The following is an 18,476-nucleotide window of genomic DNA, read 5'->3' as shown; positions in this document are numbered from 1 at the left end:
TCTGTAAACGCTACATGTTGTATAATGGGCAGACATTGGCTAATTACATTGAAATTACCTCTTTGGAGTTTTAATATGGACAATTAAATGTTTGCATATGGCGGTGGTGTCTATATTGGATATTTACTATGGGCACCAGGCAGCATTGGTCACAAATGTTTGATATAAATGACTTCATCAATAAACCATTAAATCTAAGTCTGCTGTGCATTTATTTCTACACATATCTGGAAAGAATAATTCAGGAGCATGGTGGATGCAGAACAACACGGAGATTAATGGTGAGTGGATGTGGTTACAGGTCACCTCTCCAGTACAATAACATAGCTTTCTGTCTGTTAAATGAAATAGAAAACACAAACAAGCCCGCCAGGGTTCTTCATGAATAATACAGTCAGGTGTTAGGACCTGGCCACCTAGGGTGTGATTCAGGAGGAAATGATTTTTCCCGAATTGAAACTCCGTGGGTATCTTCATTTCTATACAGACAGGCACACTTTTATTTAACATCAGTCTTAGTCATGGACTGCCCTTTTCTGGGTGCTTTGCTGATTTATTTAAAACAGAATGGACAGGTGTTTTAGGTGTGCCACCTAGTGAGGGGTTTTATTCATAGAAATTGTTTGCAGTTACTCCCCATTTAACGAGTTCTGTCCCTAGGATTAGGTCAATTAAACAGAACTAAACCAAAAAATTTAAAAAATGACACTTATCTTTAATCCCGCAGATCCCTTGATGGCGCTGGTCCTTCTTGCCATCCGGTCCCACGTCGTCCTGGAATTCATCTTCGCCCCGGAGCAGAGGATGCACCGGGCGCCGCCATTTTGGGTCTTCACTTCCGTCTTCTTTCTTTGTCACCTGATCTTGCACTCCACAGGTGTGATATCTGGTGACGTAGCACTGGTGAAGGGGTAAAAAAAGAGAGCTGACCTCATTGCACATGCGTGAGATCGGCATTTCTTTCCCCAGGAGGAACAAGGAGCAGCCAGAGCTTCCCGAGATGAAGGACGTAGGTATTCTGTGAGGCTCTGCGCCACGGCAATCAAGACCTAAAAAAAAAACAACAACATTTTTACCTAGGTCTACCCTTCTATTTAAAGTAAAATAAGTTGAGTTTAGGTACGCTTTAAGCAAGTACTGTACTAGTTGGTTTGTGTCACCATCTTGAAATATTGCACACTGTATTGTTTTAATGACACCATATCAAAAAGTATTATTTATACAGTAAGTGAATAAAGGACAAAAAGGAAACTCCAACTATTTTCTTTATTTGCATAACTCTGCATAACAGAACATTAACATACTGTACTGTATCGAGCGATAGATGAGGAGAGGCTTTAACTTGAACCTTGTTCCTCCCAGCAACAATGGTACTAGCTTCAAGTCACGTGCTATTGTTTTCACTTTTTTACCAGCCTCATAGTCTTTGATGATTTGTATTTTCATTTCAAGGTCAATAGCCTTCTTTTGTTTTTGGGGCTTCCCCAGTTGTTATTCTCCTTCGCTTTGATAACATCCAGTACAGTATTATGGTGAACAACAAAAGACAGTACCCATGTAAACATTTTTACAGAAGAAATATAGCACATGTATGTATGTACATGATGTTAGGTTTGAAATTCTATGCATGAAGAATACTGATCAAATATTGATGCCTGCCCAGATGCTTTCTGAAATTCCACACTGCAAGCCACCTGTTTGCGTATAGCACTTACAAGCAGCGGGTCACAGAGTGGGTCATATAGCACGGGTCACAGAACAGTTTGAAAAGTCTGAATAGTCGTTAAACCAGGCATGGGCAAACTACGGCCCAATGGGGATGTTTCTCCGGCCCTTTGGGTGTTCTGCGGCTCTGGCTGATGCCACCCCAAGAATATGCCACCCCGAGAACCCCCTGGATCAGACCCTGCGATGGGAGAGTGGGCAGATTGTGTGCAGTGACACAGCCCGCCCACTCTCCCATTGTAAGTTTAGAGCCTGAGATGGTAGCGTGAGCGAGTTGTGTCCCTGCACACAACCGGCCCACTCCCCCATCACAGGCTCAGATCTGCGACGGAAGAGTGGGCAGGGTTATGCCATCATGACATCACGTCCAGGGGCGTCATGATGGCATAACCCCGTCCACTCTACCATCAACCCTATGGCATTTTTTTTTTTAGATTGTGGCCCCTGACTTTTGCCAATCCCTGCATTAAACAGTTAGGTCATATGTGAGGACTACCTGTATACTTTTTATGTCTAACGCAGTTTAACACTTACAGGCTTATTGATCGCACTTATGATGGTGCCAACATAGTTACAGGTTCAATGCCAATTTACAGAGCCAGTTGGCTGTAACCAGGGATCTTTTAGCTCTCTAGATCAGCGGGGTCAAGAAAAGGACCCTGCTGGGGTCACACCGGCCAGAGCCGCAGACCACATCGCCCGTACAAACCCCAGGCTCAGGTAAGTGGGCAGACTGTGTCCCTGGACACAACCAGCCTACTTTCCCATTGCAGGCTTAGATCTGCAATGGGAGAGTAGACGGGGTTGTCATGATGACGTACTTTTGATTGACACCTGACTCCCCGCACATGCGTGGTCAGAAGCCGGTAATTTTAGTGGTCCGCGGGACTGAAAAGGTTGGCGACCAGTGGTCTAGATGGACTGCAATTTGACTAACATTGTAAAAGGCATCCTTTCCTGAATATAAATCAACCCTCAATTGATTCCTTTTACTAGGGAGTTCACTGTGACTGATAACTATTTCAGAGGTTTTTATAGAGTAAATAGGTTGAGAAAGGCTAGGTTAGAGAAAATACCCTCCTAAATAATTTTCTTACATCTCATCAGTTATTATTATTATTATTATTATTATTATTATTATTATTAATAATAATAATAATAAACAGGATTTTTATGGTGGCAACATATTACGCTGTGGTGTACATTAAATAGGGATTGCAAATGACAGATGAATACAGACAGTGACACAGGAGGAGGAGAGGACCCTGCCCCGAAGAGCTTACAATCTAGGAGGTGGGGGAAGTAACACACAATTGGAGGGGAGACATGGAATAGTGGGGAGTAGTGAGGGTTTAGGAGACAAAAGCAGACGGGTAGGTGAGGTTGAATCGTTGGGTTTGGCGTGCTCTTTTATAGTAAATGAGCAGAAAGTAGGAGCTAGCCGAATAGGAAGGCTATTCCAGAGTGTCAGGGCAGCTCTAGAAAAGTCTTGGAGCTATGCGTGTGATGAGGTTATGAGTGAGGAAGACATTAGTAGGTCATTGGAGGAGTGAAGAGAGCGAAAACATTTTTCCAACTGTGGGATTTGAAGGCAAAGCACAGGAGCTTGAATTTGATTCTAAGGTGAAATGGAAGCCAAAAAAGAGAACTGCAAAGAGATGCAGAAGAGGAGAAGTGGTGGGAAGGATGAATGAGTCTGGCTGCATCAATCATAAATTCATTGTGTTTATTGTTTTAGTAACAACACGAATTTTTTAATTTCCATAGGGTTTTATATCTGGGATATATTTATTTTCTTAGTGGTTGAACTTGATGGGTTTATGTCTTTTTTCAACCTGACTTACTATGTAATTATTACTTTCTGCCCAGCGATAAAGATGGTGATTAACTCCTAGTGAAACAACTGAACAACCCTTAATGATATAGATAAAGAATATTACTGCTGTAACATACCTGGTAGTGTTAGAGTTTTTGAATGTACACAAGAGAATCCACTACTATATACTAGGGGGTACTGAGAAGTATCTGGCTTTGCCCTGAAAGAAGAGAGCCAGAGTTATGAAATAACACATTTATTCAACATATTCTCCCTGAGACTGATGCACTTGGTACAGCGTAGTTTCAGCTTTTATAGACCATTCAAAATACGTGGCCCCTTCAGGTGTTTCTTCAAATTCGGGAACAGATAATAGTCCGAAGGGGCCAGATCAGGTGAGCAGAGTGGATGGTGGACCAATAGGAAACCCAGGGTGTTCAATTTGGCAGCCACAACGTTGGATGTGTGCACAGGTTCATTGTCCTGCAAAAAAAAGGATACCTTTGGTCAATTTTCCACGACTTTTTGTCTTAATTGCCTCCTTCAGCTGGTCCAGGAGGTTAGCATAATACTGTCCGGTGATACTAGAGCCCTGAGGTAGAAAGTCCACCAACAGAATACCGTCTTTGTCCCAGAAAACGGACGCCATGAATTTGTTGGCAGATTTCTGGGTTCGGAACTTGACTATTCCTTAGTTCAGGATCATAGATGTGGAGCCAGGTTTCATCCTCAGTCACTAACCTAGCCAAAAAGTCCTGTGCAGCTTCAAAATGGGCCAAAAAAACTTTGGATGCTTCAACTTGTTCTTTCTTCTAATTGCCGTTCAAACATTTCGGTACCCACTTCGCTGAAAGCTTGCACATGTCTAGGATAGGGGTGATAACAAACCCAACATGCTCCCGTGAGATATCAAGTATCTTTTTTGCGGATATTTGCCATTCCTCAATATTCAGCTCATGGACAACATCGCAGGTTATTATTATTATACAGTATTTATATAGCCCCATCATATTACGCAGCGCTGTACATAGTCCATAGTCGTGTCACTAACTGTCCCTCAAAGGAGCTCACAATCTAATGTCCCTACCATAGTCATATGTCATTAATGTAGTCTAAGGTCAATTGTTAGGGAGAAGCCAATTAACCTAACTGCATGTTTTTGGGATGTGGGAGGAAACCGGAGCACCCGGAGGAAACCCACGCAGACACGGGGAGAACCTGCAAACTCCATGCAGATAATGTCCTGGCTGGGGATTGAACCTGGGACCTAGTGCTGCAAAGGCCGGAGTGCTAACCCCTGAGCCACCGTGCTGCCCTATGCCACGTCAGTTGAGGTTGGGGGGCGCGCACTGCGGGGCTGTAGGGGGCTGTAGGGACAGTGCTGTAAGAAGGACACTTCTCTCCCCCCCAGTGTTTGTGACATCTCAGTGTGAATGTCCTTTGCGGACATTCCCTGGAGAAACAAAAACTTCATGACGGCCCGTAACTCCAATGACGTGAAACTTACTTGTGCCTCTGCCATCACAGCTTCTCAGTAAAAGAAAAAACAGTTTTAAGAATCACAAAGACCTGATATTTGCACAGTTACATACTAAGATATTAGGCTGTCATATACCCCAAACTCATTTTTCTATTTCATCTGGAAGGGGGCAAAGCCAGGAACTTCTCAGCACCCCCTTGTATATACTTGTTTGTTTTGTGTGCATGTTATATCATAGAAAGGATTTCAAGTTATTGATGGCGTGCAGAAAAACAAAATCATCAATGGAAAACATTTGTCATAATGATCACAAACCAAAGAGAAAGCAGCAAACAAACGAGTAGTTAAATAAAAATACACCAAAGGTTAAAAATGTGATGTTTGATTTGCAGGCCTAAAGCATCAATAAAGCTTCCAGGACTAACGTCCCCTCTAAAAATTGGATGTCTTTAAGTCCCCTCAAACTGCTTACATCTTTGCCTGCTCTTTTTCTGGGTTCATCATTTTTGGCCATCTTAACCGATCAGCTTGGAATGTTGCTATCCAAGAGCTAGAATGTGCCATGACTATACATGCATGCCAATCACACAGCATTTATTGCAAATACCATCTATAATAAACTCCTTTTTGCTTTCAATAATTTTTATTAAACACTAAAGGACAAAGCTACATCACTTTAATACCTCCATTTGTAATTTACTTACCTTTCTTCCTACTGTTATTGTGTGCTACCTCCCCACTCTTAGATTGTAAGCTCTTCGGGGCAGGGTCCTGTCCTCCTGTATCAGTGTCTGTATACGTCTGTCATTTGTAACACCTATTTAATGTACAGTGCTGCGTAATATGTTGGCGCTATATAAATCCTGTTATTAATATTACTAATATTAATAATAATACTGTTTATTGACATAAATGAGACAGAGGAATATTTTGTTAACAGGATAATTATGATCCAAAGCTGCCCAAAATATTTATATTGGAATTGCAAAGAAACCTGCACCAACTTCATACAATAATCTGCTCGTAAATGGACAACACTAATATAGAGGAATTGCGTTAGCTAAAGTCTAGCGCAGTAGGACTCTGTCTAGTCTAGGAAAATTAATACTAAATAAAGTATAAGATTTTATGAAGCACATTCCCTGCCTACAGAAGTCTCTTCTCTCTTTCTCTTAATTTTTATGGCCTCCGCTGCAAATACAATGAACTGAAGCAAAAAAATCCAACAAATAATAAAAGCTTAATGATAATTGTATTTCTGTGATAAAAACAGTTTTCCTGTAGTCCACCTTTTATTCTTGAAGCGGCATTTGTAACATCTGAAGGAGAGGATGGGTGTGTAAAGTACTGTTATCACAAGGATAGTCATTGCTAGGTTACAAATATATCAGTTTTTGTTAGAATTGGACACGTGCCCAGCTAAAAAAATGTTAAAAAAATGTTAACAAGCAAGCTTTGGGTAAGCAAGTTTTTTTTTGTAACTTGTCTTTCCAATTTGTCAACATGTTTTGTGGGTGGTTCTAAGAGCTGACTATACATGTTTCTCAGTTACGGAAATATTTAGGATAAAAGGTATAAAACTTATTGCCCATCTACCAGCAAACCAATGAGCTTCTTGGATTTACCTGCTAAGGTAAGACAATTAGAAAAGCAACAAGCATGTATCAAGGTGTAATTTGGCAGTGTATTGATGAACTTTGCCTGCACATTTCATGTGGCTACTGAAGTGCAGAGTGCATTGCTGCTGAAGTTGTGTACTAAGCATAAATCTGCAATGCATTACAATCTCATGTGTATTTACCAAGCTAGATTATAAATTGGTATGAATAATCATGTAAATCTTTGTATTAACTTATTTCATCCTTTGCTTGCCAGTGCCGCTGATCACATACACTTTACAGCCACTTTCTGTCTACCTGCACTCAAATGATAGGTGCCTGGCTTTGCTCAGGGTGGGCTTCCTAATGGTGACAAGTGTCGCCAAGGCCAGCAAGTGTCGCCAACTGGTGGTCCGGGAGAAATATTTGGTGGTCCAAGAAAAGAAATACCTGGCCGGTGTACCTCCATCTCCTATTGCAGATTCAGACAATAGCGCAGGGCTGTGCACACAACAAAAGTTCAGCGCTGATCAGCCGGGTTGGGAGATGGACCTGTATGGACACAAATTTTGTTTTGTCCACAGCCCTGCGCCCCAGGAAGTTTAGCAAGTATGTCTGAGCCTTTGTTAGGATAATGGCTGGGTTCCCGCATCAGATTCTGGTTCTGAAGTTTCTTCCCCTTTGAGTGACAGACGGCGCATGCACGTGATTTAAAATTATCAATGTAATGGTCTGTGAGGTCCAAAAGTTTGGCGACCACTGACCAAGGCTGCATAATGTGGGCCAATGGTGGTCTCCACCAGAAGAACGTGTAACACTGGAGTAAAAATGGAGCGTTGTCATCCATTAAAGACAAATGCATTAACAATGACCTTCATGGCAAGACCACTAATGAAATCTGCCAATTTAAAGATATTGAAAATGATATTAACATAGTAAACCCCATGCAGGATTTTAGTGATTTCATTTACTTATACTATAAGTGGGATTCATGAATTCAGTATACTTTGTGTATTGATGAAGGCAGAGCTCAGAGGACAAAACCATTATGTTGGCTACATTTGACTTATGATAATTTTTATCCATGAAACAACAAAAAGACAATGCAGCTTATCTATGAGCTTTGTTGATAGTCACTGGATAGGGTGCTGGATCCATGGCTTATTGAACCTTACAGAGCCCGCTTGGTTGTTTTGCAAATAACTACAAGAAGAATGTGCAATATGTAATATTTGCAGAATAGGATCACTGAGGATGAAATACACAATATGGCAGTCTTGTCCTCATCCTTTAGATGTCAGTCACTCTTCCTTTGTCATGCACATGACTCTTTAAAAATAAGAGCTCAATTTTCTGGATTGTCTTGCAAGAAGAGGAGCATACCCATATGTGTTGTTGTGGTTGGTGGTTTCCATTAAGAATGCAACTCTGTTGTTAAATGTAATATTTATACTTTGCATGGTTTATATATGTATAAATGTATATTTTATATATATGTATTTACCTATTTTGCTGGATGTTCCTATTGAATAGAAACAATGGCCCCGATTTATTACAGCTCCCCAAGGCTGTAGAGGATACACTTTCATCAATGAAGCTGGGTGATCTAACAAACCTGGAATTGATTTCTTCAAAGTCATTAGCTTTTTGCTAGCAAATGCTTTGAATCCTAAACCAGATCCATTCCAGGTTTGCTGGATCACCCAGCTTCACTGATAAAAGTATATTCTCTCCAGCTTTAACAAATCAGGCCCATAGCATCATTATTCAAAAACAGTCTCACAGTACATCAACGAGCTATAATTCCAGTGCACTCTATAAAATTGAATATGAATAGTTTCAGTCCAGCTCTCACAGTTCAGTGTTCAGTTCTCTGTACATTTCATTAGGACTATTTTACCAAGGTATGATCTAGTTTTGTCTCCCGTTTCTTAAGTGACACCTAAGGGTTCCTTGCATGTGGATAAAATGAATTTAATCATACAGGTGCATATAAAAGAATTGGACGCCACGATATTGGAAAGGGAATATGTTGGAGAAAGAAATGGACAGCGTCTGAGTTAAACATAGATACTCTGTGTTTTGTGTTTATGGTTTGTTATGTTTTTTTTAAGTTATTTTAGTGCTACATGTTCATTTTTTTATAGTGGTGTATGCCATAAATGTCGTGGTTCTTTGTAGTACAAAATCTATTTAAAAGATTATTTAAAATATTTTATGTGTACAGACTCTACCTAGGGGTTGGTAAGCCTAGTTACATAGGTTGAAAAAAGACACAAGTCCATCAAGTACAACCACTAGTGAAATAAACATATCCCAGATATAAAACCCTATAAGACATAGTTGGTCCAAAGGAAGGCAACATAGTGATATGTAAACATAATATACGACGTCAGATAGATTATCGCAGTGAGCATTTTTCTAGAGAATGAAAGCACATTTAAATTTCAAATTGTTATTTCTGTCTCTGTCCAATGGCTCTGAAGGAATTTATCTTGTAGGCCGCTTATCATTCCTGAACATGAGTTTGCTGATGAGTTTTTTGCCAGCCCTGACCAGCAGCTCTTATCTCTTCCTTACAACAGGACATGTCAGCTGCGTCACACATCTCCAAAGATTGCCAGGTCTTCCGTATTCACCAAGGCTGGCTCTCGTCTGACACATCTCATGATCTTCGGCAGTGCTGACGACCGGAGGAGGACTGGTTAACCACAAAAACCAACCCCTGGAAATATGAAGAAAAATAACCATGGGTCTATGTGGATTCTTTTAGTATCCAAAGGTAAATAGATTGTTTGCTCTAGTGTTCTTAGGATAAAATAATGTGATGAAACGGGAAGGAAAAAAATATATTTCATCTTCACCATTTCATTACATCAAAATAGTCAATGCTGATCAATCATCTGTATAGACAAGATGTATGAAAAGCCAAGACTGTGAGCTGTGTTGGGTATGGAAGTTTTTGTTGTTTTGGTATGTATTTTATTTTTGTATTTTTTATATATGCAAAAGGAACCCACACAGGGCCCGCATGCAGCCCATGGTCCGCGATCCAAAAACGTGTGACTCTTTCCAGCTAGCCATAATATATTGTACACCTGAGCTTTGGCTGTGTAGGACAACATAACAACTTTATTTCAACAGACCTTGTCACCAATTACCAGCTTTATAAATAACAGTTAAAAGAACATTTTAAAGTTTAGTTTTAGTGCTTTTCCTTTTCGTAAGTTTACTTTTTTTATTTACTTGCAATGTACTTTTGAACTAAAAAACATTTTTTTTCTGTGTTGTTCCAACTTCTTTTATGTAGAGCTGGGGAAGGGGGGGGGGTCAAAGAAAAATACCATAGAGTAGCCATTCTCACCCAGTGTTCTATGGAACCCTAGAGCTCCTCCAGTGGTTGTTAGGAAATCTAGCCTTAATCCAAGGGAATAAATCTCCTGGTATATCCTCCAACATAAGTACATGATTTAAATTTAGTAGCATATATATATATATATATATATATATATAAATATATATATAACATGATATTTTTTCATAAGAAGACTGCAATGAAGCCCAACTATCATTATTGTAGGCACACAAATAGTATTCATACTTAATTGCAGTTTTCCTGTCCTCAGTTTTTATGAGTCAGGAATGAATACATTTGAAGCTACAAAACACCTCTGAGATTATATGATTTATTAAACATTTCTGTTTGAGGATATAACAATGAATTTATAACACATTAAATCTTGTTTACATGTATAGTTGGCAATTAATTTCATACCTGAAACAGCTGTTTGAGTTTTTTTCAAATGCAGACTCTGCTTAATGATTGCTCATGTTATGAGCTCGATGTAAAAGTACAGCAAAACCATTACTTCTGTGCAAGAAAAATACATCTCCCATGTTCTAATATATATATATATATATATATATATATATATATATATATATATATACACACACACACACAAGCCTTGCAATATAGAGGGGGGCCCACCGTTGCAGAAGTTTTTTTTTTTTTTTTTTGTTCTCTAAAGTTCCATTTTAGAAATAAACTCCAGATGGTGGGAATAAAGCATTATTTAAACCACAGTAATGCTTCATCATTTTTATTGTTCTGTGCCTTTCCAACCTAGTGACAGGGGCAGTGACATGTGCCACAGCAGTATCATGCATCTAGGGACATAGGATCCAAGAAAAGGAGAGTTTAAAATACACTTAAAATTATAATAAAAATCCCTACTAATGCTAAAGCTGGCATCTGGAAGGAATCAAATGATTCCAGCTCCCAGTGACACACTAAGAGACTATGTGGGTTCAGCAGAAGAATCTTGGATCTGTAACATTCATAAATTAGTCAGTTCTGCCTGAACACTTTGCATACCTCCCCTCCTTTAAATCCTATACTTTGACAGAGGATAAGTGTATATAGTATATGTAATTGTAAAAAAATCATTTTTTTACTTGAAAATGCCATTAGGTAAAGAATCTTGGTTTATATCAGGGTGCCCAACAGGTGGATCCCGATCTACCGGTAGATCGCAAAGGCAACACGAGTAGATCGCAGAGCCCTGCCATTCAAAATAAACTCTACCGCTCACAGGAGTTATTAAGTCCAACTTTTTATTAATAGTAGATCATTTTAAAAGTAGCTTGCAAGCCAAAAAAGTTTGGGCACCCCTGGTTTATATTTAGGTCATACCGCTAGATGGCACTGTAACAAACTCTTGCAGTCCTCTTGCAGTCTAAGACATTATTAGTTTGTAACACTTTACATGGGGACACAGCACCATCTACTGGTCGCCAACAATAACACACAAAAGATCATTTATGAGCAAATGACATTGTAATCAACTCAAAAGTACAAAATTCATAAAAAAGATAAACAGCCCAAACCCATGTCATTTCAATTTGTTTCTCATTTTTTTTAAATGGTTTTTTAATAAATGTATTTACACCTTTTATTTTATTGGCAACAATACTGTTTGTTAGCAGTGCTGGCTGCATTTTGAGCCCTGTTTATACACAAATCAATGTAGTTGTCCTGTTATTTTTAGGTAAGTATGTAACTCGATTTATTTCTGAATTTGTTTATTTTTAGGTATATGCAGTATTTAATTTTTTTCTTTAAATAGTTACAATGTAATTTAAATAGTCTTGTTAAAGACCCTGGGGCACAATTAAATGAGCATACTGTTTGCAGGAAGGTTTCTAAAATATTTATGCTATATGGTCATTTTGGATAACAAAGGGGGTTTCTTCTGTAAAATTTGACAATAAAAGTTGAGCGTATATAGAACAAGGATTTTAGTTGGCATCAAAAAGTCCTGTGATTGCGTGAAAGTGTAAAATGAGTGGCTTTGTTTTCATGATTTTATCTACTATTAGGTTAGTTTTTCATTTTTATTATGTCTTTATGATTTCTGTGCCAGATCATTACACGTTATTGATTCTCTATATTTCTATGTAGAAAACTAAGATGTATGGCTGTAAAGTAGAGGAACGCAATATGTGTATATAGCAAAGGTGTCCATAGAAACAGACAAGGCTGCCAAACAACCCAGGTGAAAACTCTTTATTCTTCTCATGCTGTCTGCTCCCTTTCTTCATCTGTGTCCAGTTGCTAAGGATATAGTTGCTATGCTCCGGCTGGTCCTGGCGGATTTGAAAAGCTTTATTTGAATAGCGCTAACCTAATAGTAGATAATATCATGAAATGTGGCACTCGTTTTACGCTTTCATGCAATCACAGGACTTTTTGCTGCCGTCTAAAATCCTTGTTCTATGTATGCTCAACTTTTATTGTTCAATTTGATATAGCGACTGTATTATCATATCGGCATATGTGGGCCAGTGACTAGGGCAGCAAGGTTATGGAGGGCAGCAGCTGTACCAAGTATCAGAATTAACTATTTGGAATTATAATTTCCTTATTTTGCTTCTCTTTTCTGGCCACTTCTGATGATTTTTGTCCAAGAATTATACAGTAAGGCTATGTACACATGTGCAATAATTGTCATGATATCATGAAAGATCCTTGCCAACGACGATGTCGAGCGCTGTACATACAGCACCGTTCTGCTTTATAAAGAAGAGAGGGGGAGAAGAATAGAGTGGCGCCCCGCTGTGCTCTCTCCCCCTTCACTTCCATTATGATCGTTCCTCGTCCGTGGACCCACCACGACAGTCGTTCGGACGACAAGCGCTGTGCACACGCAAGATTCTCGCCTGATATCAGTCCTGAGCAGATTGTGTACGAAGCCTATGGTTCACTTGAAGAAACATCACAACACTTCTGCCTCTTTTTGTTTAATGGCCTATGCAGATACAAAAGGTAGCTTTGCATATTTAACAGATCCCATGCTGCTTCCAATAGCTAATTTTAGCAGTGCTTTGGCATAATAATCACATGATACAAAGGGCTGAACTTGCAGAAAATAGCATCATCAAAGAAATGTGCCTAGGGCCACATGATGTTTAAGTAGGGCCATGTTGATTTGTATCTTAGTCCTGTGCAATTAGTATTTATCTTTCTTGTTGTACCCATTAGCTGAAGGTAGCAACAGTGTCAAGAAACCCAAGCTCTCCTCTAAATATGTTATATCATATTTACCTTATTTAATTTTCTTCCTTTAATTTCATGCCCCATAAACTTAACTACCATCTTTACCTCGTACAATTTTATCGACTTTGGAAAAGAGCCACGTGCAAGCAAAAAGTGTGACAATTAAAATGACTCTTCAATTGGTTTCTGTAAGAGATTCTGTAAGAGAAGCACAATGGGTCTTCAAGGTTATTAACATCCAACTGAATGCATGTAAGTCAATAAAGATTAGATGTAAAATACAAAAAGGTAAAAGTTATTCTTCAGCATTATGTAGATCACTTTTTTTTACAACAATTCTCAGACTATGATGTTCATTAATACTCACTACTGAGAATCAGCACTGTCAACCCCCAAAGCCTTAACTAAGCCTTTTTCATTGTGGGTTTGTTTAAAATCCAATCGAAATAAGAGAAATACATAGTCAAACATTTATTAAGCGACTTCAATTTCCATAATCATATATTCATGTGGCTTTTAGAGCAGGTGTAACGCTCCGGCTTCATTATTCTCTTCTTACAAACATCCCAGCCTACTATGGGAACCCTTCTTTAAACAACACAGGTGTTTGATACCCCTTTACCAATTTGGTTCCTCCTAAGGAAATCTCTTTAACAATAAGAACTCCACCATTTCCTATACTAGCCGAAAGATTTCTTTATAAGTACCCTTGAGGAAGCCAGCAAGGCAAAACGCGTTGGGTTAGGAAGAGACATGTGGCACCTTTTCTCTGAAATGGTGATTAGGAGATTATCTATTTAGTATTACGGTCACTAACCTCGATATGTTGATGGGGCGAACCTCTTATCCTTGTTACCCTGCGTGGAACCTTCTATATGACTCTATGATTTATCAAGCACTGTATTTCTCTGATATGTATGAAAATAATACATATCACATTGCCAAAAAAAACATTTCTTCATCTCTTATAATTACAAGTTGAGTGGGGTTTGGCTACCTGTTAAATATACCAATGGAGTAAAGTCTGCGACTTCCAATGTACAGTTGTAACGTGTGGTTTTAATGGACCTTTTTTAAGAACAAAATGCGATCAGTCAGTTTACTTATTGCAGAAGGGACAGGTGTAAATCTTTTTTACCTCCTTGTTCGCAATCTTTTCTGAAATGTACACTGAGCTGTACATGCGGAGTATAATACCGGGTATCCCAGCATATCCTTGGCTGCCAATTAACTCCAATGTGCATACATGCCACTTACATCATTGCAGATTCTAATCAAGATGGCCAAACAGCCAAAACCCAGAAGAGGACTGAGTGAAGAATGTGGCGCCCATAATGGAGGGTGAGTAATTGCAAAATTATGTTTAGGAAGGTAAGTTTATTTTATTGCCTGTCCCATCTGCAATAAAGAATCTGCCTGCTTGCATTTTTTTTATTAAAGCTTTCATTTTTCCACATTAAATATGACTGTCCAGCCAACTACACAGTGTGAAATCTACAGAGCTAGGCAGGCTGAAACACTTCCAGGTTTGTCTGTTTCTCATCTATACCAACAAAAATTACCAGATTGGGAATACTTTTTCCATTATTTAATGGGTTTTTCCAAGTAAAAATAAAGATTATAACAAATGGAAGCAAATGCATATGTGTCCCACTGGCAAGATTTATCTTAACTTCCTGTTCTGTAGATTTAAGGAAGCAGGGGAAATTCACTCATAGACAGTCACTAAAAACCATTGCTATTATTGAAACATTTTTCTGCTATTGCTGTTTTAAAGGCTACTCAAAGTTTTAGGATTTCTTCGTTTTGTTGACAGTGGTCTCCAGGAAAATTGAGAGGACAACCTTCCTACTAGGGATGAGCGAGAATACCTCTGGCATTCTTGCGAAAATTTCCTGGAACATCCGATGGTTCTGCAAAATTTTGGCGAAAACATTGGAAGATCGGGGGAATTTTAACAGAAGGATTCACAGGGGACTTACAGGATTCCCTGGGAATCCTCCTGTTTGCGTTTCCCAGGGCACTACAGGCTGCAGATCGCACACTGTTCTCAATGAATGCGGCAAAGGCTGCATTCATTGAGAAGATCCCCGGGCACTGGAGGTTAATTAACCTCTAGTGCCCGGTGATCGCAGTGGAACTGCAGAAGAACTCTCAATGGTGAAACTCCATTGAGAGTTCTTCTGCAGTTCCACTGCAATCCCTTGGCACTAGAGGTTAATAAAACTTCAGTGCCCCGGGATTGCAGTGAATTCTCAGAGCTGCTATCATTCTTGCAGCCCTGGGAATCCTGTTTGGGATCCCCGGCACTAGAGGGTAAATGGGGACAAGTATCCCCATTCAAATTCTCTGGTGCTCTCCAGAGGTTTTGAATGGGGAGACTTGTCCCCATTTATCCTCTAGTGCCGGGATCAAACTCTGAGCTGATCAATAAATGCAGCCACCACTGCATTAATTGATCAGAGCAGCCCGTGGTTTTTTAAATCCAAGCTCGATCGTCGAATTTACACCGGCCATTCTCGCTTACAATTTCAGTAAGTGAGAACAGCGGAATTCGCAGCGAGATCGAGTTTTAAAAACTCATTTGCTCATCCCTACTTCCTACAACTTCTGTGTTAGTAGCCACACAGACAGGAATAAAAACCCGGCAGGAATTACAAATCTTCACTTCTCTATTTAAAAATTAAAATGTGGACTTTGATACAATTTTGGATTTCAATACAATTTAACATTACGTTAGTGAGTTAGTGTTTACTGAAAATAAGAAAGGTTTACTGCAGGGAACAAAGTGTATTTGAGCCCTTAATAATTGCAGGAATTTTCCTTAACCACAAGTCGAGGCTACGTACACACATCAGGTGATTCTCATTTGATAATCGCCATGGGGCTAATATCGGACGGGAATCTGGCATGTGTACATCGCTCGTCATCTGTCGTCCGAATGACTGAAGAACAGGCAAGGAACAATTGTCATGAAAGTAAAAGGGAGAGAGCACAGTGGGGTGCCGATCCGTGGTTCTTCCCCCTCTCCTTTCCATAGAGCAGAACGGTGCAGTATGTACAGTGCTTGTTCATGTATCGTGCAGTCGTTTGTCATTAGACGGGATTGTGAAAGATCCTTTTCAGCAAAATATATTGCACATGTGTATCCAGCCTAAGGATACGTACACATGTGCAATAATTGTCAGGAGAACGATGGAGAAGCACCCCGCTGCACTCTCTCCCCTTCACTTTCATAAAGATAGTTCCTCATCTGTTGTCCGTGGATCCGCCAGGGCGGTCGTTTGGATGACGGACAGCAAACGCTATACACACGCCAGATTCTTGTCCGATATCAGCCCTGAGGTTGGACAAGAATCATCTGTGTGTATGTAGCCTAAGGCTTGCACTTTGCTATGTGAAGTACTTCTGATCGTCTAGTAGCGTTGTATAAGAACATTTATAAGAACTATTTATTTTGATAATGGCTATAAACATTTCAGCTGAATATGTATAATTATGTAATTGCACTAAACCCACATTCCCACTATGGTTGTGTAAGTGGCAAGGTACGCTACTTAATATAATCATGTCACCAATCATAAGGAACTCATCTTAAAAGTCAAACTACTTTACATTGAAACATAGTATCACCTTAATTAATTGGTCTTTTATTTCCCTGAACATTTTACTTGTTTTTTTAATGGATTTACCAAGGATACATTGCTAAGATTAAACTTTTGTTGACAAGACTGAACATTTAAATAACGAATTATAAGTTTGTTTGGTAAAAGATAAACTTCTTGGAAGCGATAAAAGTGTATAAGGTATAAAAAACATAACTTATAATTTACTAACATAAAATGAAAATTTGCTCTTGGGATTTCCATCATGTATTCTAAATATTATTCTGATTTTTTTATTTCAGGATGCTGGTTTGCCAAAAATTAATACTGCTGGGGCTTTGGTTCCTGACAGCTACGTATGGTGATTGTCCGGTAAAATGTAAATGCAGCAATCTTGACAAAGGTGCACTAAAGGTGGATTGCAGCTCTGGAAACCTGGACAGTCTTCCATTCTTCCCAGACGAAACAGAAGAATTGCTATTGCAAGAGAACAAACTTTCAACAATCCCTGCTGGTGCCTTTGATAATTTAGTAAACTTAAAAAAGTTGAATCTGACCTCAAACCCATTGCATTGTGACTGCAATATTAAGTATTTAATCATGTGGATTTCTGATGAAGACATGGAAGTAGACAGCGGAACTATTTGCAGCTCCCCCTCATCGCTATATAGAACACCACTTAGCAAGTTAGCAGGAAACCAAATCCCTTCTTGCTTGAGGCACACAAGTTCCTGCTCAGACTTTCTATTTAATGATATTTTTATTTATATTTTAATCCTCATTTTGTTGTTTCTAGTTATTCTGTGCTTAAAAACTTTCAAAAAGATAAAGTTCAAAATCAAAGTAAATGAAAATGACACTGAATTTAGCTGGCATGAGTATTCAAGAGGTAGTTTTCTTAAAAGAAGATCATATTCCTATTGGAAAAGTGATTGATAAAATGTTTTCTTACTAATATTGTTTAACAAAAAGACAGACAATGGCAGAAGTTTCATCATCTCACTTTTCATCTACCTAATGAATTTAGGAGCGGATGGCTATCAAGGAACAGTTTGTTCAGCAAAGGGTTTAAACTCTTCTTGGGGTAATTCAGGGAATATCTTTATCATCTAAGAACTATACCCCAAGAGGATGTTCTGATTTTCCCATGTTCTTGTTGGATCTGCTCATTCAAATTAATCTACAAAAGGAGAAGACTGTTAAATCCATGATAAAGGGAGATTGCAAAGTACACTTGGTGCTTCACATCAAAAGCAGCACTTGGATTTATTTACTTGGACAAATGAAGAAGATGCTGATATGAGGAGTTGATATGTAAAGTCACTTTTATATAATAAATATAAATGAAACATGCAGATGGTTGTTTATTAACCCGTACAAAATTTAAATTAAATTCTAGCTTGCCAGGCATGCTGTCTCCATGAAACTGCCGTCTACATTTTTATGTGTGGGTTTTCATTAAGGAAATTCAAGGGACAGGTCAGCTTCTTTTGCTTGGGTATATTGCCATAGGTGTCAAACTCAGAACTATGTGCAGAGGCGGCTGTTCCTGATTTCATAGTTTATTAAAAATTAAAAAAAAGTTTTTCTCTTAAATTTGGAGAAATTGTGTAATTTGCAAATCCTGAATAGATCCATGGTTTCTTTATCAAAGTTAAACATTTTCAAAATGTCTTCTATTTTTCCAATTTTT

General features: G+C 38.8%; 1 long non-coding RNA gene across 2 annotated transcripts; it reads left to right on the top strand.

Moving 5' to 3' along the window:
• The first annotated feature begins 735 nt into the window (after positions 1-735).
• On the top strand, positions 736-18,136 carry LOC140337321 (uncharacterized). Of its 2 annotated transcripts, none has more exons than XR_011922021.1 (3): positions 736-1,009; positions 9,205-9,401; positions 17,086-18,136. It is a non-coding gene; the product is annotated as an uncharacterized lncRNA (long non-coding RNA). The 2 variants fall into 2 exon arrangements; XR_011922020.1 differs by lacking the exon at positions 736-1,009 and adding an exon at positions 6,503-6,654.
• Positions 18,137-18,476: the final 340 nt, after the last annotated feature.

The sequence above is a fragment of the Pyxicephalus adspersus genome, chromosome 8 (assembly GCF_032062135.1).
Source record: "Pyxicephalus adspersus chromosome 8, UCB_Pads_2.0, whole genome shotgun sequence".
Taxonomy (NCBI): domain Eukaryota; kingdom Metazoa; phylum Chordata; class Amphibia; order Anura; family Pyxicephalidae; genus Pyxicephalus; species Pyxicephalus adspersus.
Note: the sequence above shows the minus strand (reverse complement) of the source record. Positions and strands in the feature narration are given on the sequence as shown.